The sequence below is a fragment of the Otolemur garnettii genome, unplaced genomic scaffold (assembly GCF_000181295.1).
Source record: "Otolemur garnettii isolate 467f Iridium unplaced genomic scaffold, OtoGar3 scaffold00142, whole genome shotgun sequence".
NCBI lineage: Eukaryota > Metazoa > Chordata > Mammalia > Primates > Galagidae > Otolemur > Otolemur garnettii.
Window position 1 is genome coordinate 177244 of NW_003852537.1, and position 5534 is coordinate 182777.

At 46.0% G+C, this 5534-nt stretch overlaps 1 pseudogene; it reads right to left on the bottom strand.

Annotated features, from left to right (window-relative positions):
- LOC100960628 overlaps positions 1-125 on the bottom strand; it is a 2604-nt pseudogene extending 2479 nt beyond the window's left edge.
- Positions 126-5534: the final 5409 nt, after the last annotated feature.

Here is a 5534-nt window from a genome sequence, read left to right on the forward strand (position 1 = left end):
AAAAAAAAAAAAAAAGAACATAAACCAGCCACCAAGCTTTCTTTTTCTGTTTGTATAGTGGTTGATGTATCTATGCCGAGATAAGTGGCCTCTTCAGTTCCTGGGGAACATTTATATATGGGCATGTCAAAGTCCAAGAATGTTCATGTTTTTGTATGTGTTCTCGTGCTGCTTCTGCCTTTAAACTCCTTTCCCATCTATCTTCTCTAGGACTCATTCAGACAGCACCACCTTCTGTAGAAAACTTACCTGGAACCCTTAGGCTGGAATAGCTAGGCTTCCTCCCTGATCCCCTAGGGCCTCTGCATACCATTACTGATGCTCAGCACTTGACCATCTGGGTGGTGATGAGGGCTCAAGTGTGTTTCCACCTTGGGGCTGTCTAGTCCTGGAAGGCAGGGGATGGTTTTATGCGCACCATCTTCCCGCATCGTAAATGTTCAATAAATAAGTCGGTCAAGGTAGGAGGATGGCCTGAGGCCAAGAGTTTAAAGCCAGTCTGCACAATATAGCAAGACCCTGTCTTTATGAAAAAAAAATTGTTTTTAAATTAGTCAAGCATGGTAGTATGGCCCTGTAGTCCTAGCTACGTGGGAGGCTAAGGCAGGAGGATAGCTTGAGCCCAGGAATTTGAGATTACAGTGAGCTATGACAGGGCCATTGCATTCCAGCCTGGGCAACAGAGCAAGACCCTGTCTATAAATAAATAAACAAACAAACAAACAAACAAATAACTACTGAATACGTGAAAGAATGACTAATTAATAAAGGAATAAATAGCCACAAATATTCACTGAGCACTTATTACAGGCAAGAGCTGCACTGGACTTACAATGGTGGGCACAACATATGTTTACTTGCTTTCCTGAAACATAGAGCCACACATAAGTAAATACACAATCACTAATAAATTTATAAAGTCTTATATACACTTAGTATAAGACAAGTTCTAGAAGTGTTGCAGTGGTCAGACAAATAGATTCAGATTTTGTGGGTCCTGAGGTTTATACAATTTGGGGGACCATCCTTAAGAAAGTGAAAATAAAATTATGATTATAAAATTAGGTATAAAAGTTATGTAGTTAGATGGAGAAACTGCAAACAGTGGCTAATGTTTAAAAGGTGACAAATATAAATATTAGGCCAGGCAAGGTGGCTCATGCCTGTAATCCTAACACTCTAGGAGGCCAATGCAGGTGGATTGCTTGACCTTAGGAGTAGGAGACCAGCCTGAACAAAAGTGAGACCCCCATCTCTATAGAAAATACTAGCTGGGCATGGTGGCATATGCCTCTAGGCATAGACTGAACCCAGGACTTTGAGATTACTGTGAGCTACAATGATGCCATAGTACTCTCTTTAGGGCAATAGAGTGAGACTCCATTTCAAAAAATAAAAATAAATAGAGTGGCACCTGTGGCTCAGTGGGTAGGGCACTGGCCCCATATACCAAGGGTGGCAGATTCAAACCCAGCCCTGGCCAAACTGCAACCAAAAAATAGCTGGGCATTGTGGCGGGCACCTGTAGTCCCAGCTACTGGGGAGGCTGAAGCAAGAGAATCACCTAAGCCCAGGAGTTTGAGGTTGCTGTGAGCTCTGATGCCATAGCACTCTACCGAGGTTGATAAAGTGAGACTCTGTCTCTACAAAATAAATAAATAAATAGTAAATTTGGACAAATAACAGTATTTGTCTTACATAAGCCTGATACATCTCTGTAATACTTTCATTTTCTTTCTTTCTTTTTTTTTTTTTTTTGAGACAGAGCTTCAAGCTGTCCCCCTGGGCAGAGTGCTATGGCATCACAGCTCACAGCAACCTCCAACTCCTGGGCTCAAGCGAGTCTCCTGCCTCAACCTCCCAAGTAGCGGGGACCACAGGCGCCCACCACAACACCCAGCTATTTTTTGGTTGCAGCCGTCGTTGTTTGGCGGGCCCAGGCTGGATTTGAACCCGCCACCTTAGGTATATGTGGCTGGTGCCTTAGCCGCTTGAGCCACAGGCGCCAAGCCAATACTTTCATTTTCTATCTTTTTCTTAGATGTGTATTCTTTGACCACCTCTTCATATGATAATGATTTTTTTGTAATATTATTTTTCTCTTCTCTCAGTCTTTAGTATAACCAATCAAATTTGTTTTTTTCATTATCGAGCGTTGATAAAAAATTCTTTGCGCTTTACAACTGATTATTGGGAATGTCAACCCCCCTATCAAACTCCTTTTATAATAGACCTATAAGGTTTCAGACCATTTCAAGTGTTCTCATGCTGTGACTCACCTTAAAAACTGTTTAAATTTATGGCATTCATTAACCAGGATGGTGAAAGAAGCCAGGCCAGTGAGAGGTGCTGAAGCTTAAACTTCATGAACTTTGAGGTAAACCTGAACTTTGGACCTGACATGGTTAGGTGGCCCAGAAAGGGGGAAAGTGGGATATGGGAAGAGAGGTAACAAAGTCAACAATTTACAAAGAAAAGGGATGATTTGTTGTTTATTATTTATGACACAGCGGAAAAGTCCTAACTCTAAAACCATGCAAAAGACTATGTGAAGAACAAAAAGAAATTCAGCCACCTGTTCAGGGATGCTCCCCACAAGATCTGTCTAGGCAGTATGTGACAGCAGTGTATTGCTCTGGGCAGGGAATGAGGATGACAGCCTAACATGGTAAGGGGCAGTGAAGTGCTCTAATAATGAAAGGAAGGCCTTGAGATTTGCTTGGGTCTGCAGAATAAGCATAGATTCAGGTAGGGACACTGCTTACTTGTGTCATGCAATTCAGTGGATACTGGATTAACTTGCCTGGAAAGAGGATCTGGGTGGTTTAGCCGTAGAGAAAATATCTCACATATGTAGGATAGAGCAACGGTGATTCCTGAGAAGTGGAGTGAAAAATCTCAGATGCCATCTCCATTAAAAAGGGGAAATCACAAGATTTTCACCAGATTATATATAATACATGAGATGTTGTATAAAATTATTTTCACCAGATTTTATTTGTGTGTGTGTGTAAGAAACAGAGTCTAACTTTGTGACCCTTGGTAGACCGCTGTGATGTCACAGCTCACAGCAACCTCTAACTCTTGGGCTCAAGTGATCCTCTTGCCTCAGTTTTTCTACTTTTAGTAGAGATGGGGGTCTCACTTTTGCTCAATCTGGTCTTGAACTCCTGAGCTCAAGCAATCCACCCGCCTCGGCATCCCAGAGTACTAGGATTACAGGTGTGAGCCACTGTGCCTGGCTTTTTTTTTTCTTTTTTGGGGACAGTTTCAATCTGTCACCCAGGCTAGAGCGCCATGGCATCAGCCTAGCTCACAGTAACCTCAAACTCCTGGGTTCAAGCAATTCTCCTGCTTCAGCTTCCCACGTAGCTGGGACTATAGGCACCCACCACAATACTCAGTTAACTTTTTTTTTTCTATTTTTAGTAGAGATTAGGTCTCACTTTTGCCCAGGCTGGTCTCCAATTCCTAAATTTAAGCAATCCGCCTGCCTTAGTTTCCCAGAGTGCTAGGATTACAGGTGGGATACAATGTACCCAGCCTAAATTTTCTGTTTTTAGTAGAGATGGGGCGCTCACTGTGTTGCTCAGGCTGGTCTTGAACTCCTGAGTTCCAGTGATCCTCTTGCCTCAGCCTCCCAGAGTGCTAGAATTACAGGCATATGCCACTACTATGCCTGGCCCTAATTTTCTTTCTTTTCTTTTCTTTTCTTTTTTCTTTTTTTTTTTTTTGAGACAGAGTCTCACTCTGTCACCCTTGGTACTGTGCTGTGGTGTCATAGTTCACAGCAATCTCAAACTCTTGGGCTCAAGTGATTCTCCTGCCTCAGCCTCCCAAGTATAGGTGCCTGCCACAATACCCAGCTATTTGTGGAGATGAGATCTCGCTTTTGCTCAGGATGGTCTTGAACTCCTAAGCTCAGGCAATCCACCTGCCTCGGCCTCCCAGAATGCTAGGATTATAGGTGTGAGCCACTGATCCCAGCCACCAGCCCTAATTTTTACCAGATTCTCTTTGAGGACAGTAGCCATAGTTTACACATCTTAACACTAACACAGTGATCACTTGGCACGTTAGTAGATGCTCAATAAAGGTTTCATTATTCATTCTTTGGTTCTTTGAGTGGTATACACTAGATACTAGGAATTGGGTTATAGTCTGGGGAGTGGAGGCTAATGACCTAACATGGGATAAGATGGCTGTTTCCTAACCTAGGGCCCTTTCTTCTCTCTAGCCGAGGGGTCTTGGTCTCTAGGAGTCAATAACAAGGGGCTCCAATCTAAGGGATTGTTTCACCCTCCACTCTTCTGTCTCATCAGCCCCCTCACTCCATCCAGCTTCATTTCTCTGTGCTTTGCTGTCTCTCCCTCATTCAAGCACGTGACTCCTGTCTGCCCAACCCCCATGATGAACTGCACCTCTCACTAAATGGGAAAACTCAAGTTATCAAACATCTGGGGACAGGGGTGTCAAAGGCAGAGCCCAGGAGGAGACAGAAGTCACAACTTCTAGAGGATTGAGGGCTCAGGTACAGAGGGAGAGCAACAAAAGGAGGGTTAGGTGTGTGCGTATAACCCAAAGTGAGAAGCTGCTTAAGAGAAGGGAAGGCCCGCCTGGATGGGGAAGGGAGGAGGGGATTCCCAGCTCCAGCCTGGTCTGCCTGGCTCCAGTGAAGCCGGCTGTTTCCTGCCCTCAGTGACCCCTGCACCCCGGAGCAGGACCCAGGCAGGGGAACGAGGAAGGGCAGGGATGTGGGGAGTACCTCTTGTGGAGGAAGATAAGTATATTGGGACAAGAGGTCATCCCAGGCCTGGCTGTCCTTTCTAGGGGGTTAGCTTGCTCTGCAGTCCCCCAAGCAACTTGGATTCCTCCTTCCCAGTCTTTTGGCCACTCAGTTCCTCCAGACTCTGTCGCTCTTAATTACACTCTAAGTCCGTTCCTTCCAGCTCTTGCAGGGCTGGCTCCTGCAGCATACACACACCCTTTCATCCACCCCGTGATCCATACTATAGGTGCCCAGAAGTAGAAGGGGGGCTAGTGGAAGGAGCAGGGCCTTCCTGGACCCTCCCTACTAAGTGATGGATTGGGGGGGGGAGTTGGCAATGAGAGGAAGGGCCCCTCCCAGCCATCCCGAGGGCCCCAGGAGCCAGACAGGAAACAGCCTCAGGAAAGACAGCAGCAGCAACCCCAGCCCCAGCCTCCTGGGTCATGGCTGCGGGCAGCGGGGGAGCCCCCCCAAAACGCGAGAGTGAGAGTGAGGAGGGTGATTTGCAAATCTATCCGACCCCCTCACGCTTTCGGACACACCTACCTTTTATTTACCCTCGCCTCGTGGATTTTTCTATACTCCTCCCCAGCGAAACCCTGTGCGCGCCTCCTCCGCACATTTTTCTGCGCCTGGCTGCGCGCACATTAGGTCCCCGATGATTGTGTGAACGTTCGTTCCACGGTTACCTAAGCTGGTACTGCTGCCTTGGGGTCCTCTGGGCGACTCTCCATCCTCAAAAGCTTCTACCTCTTTCTCCCCAAAC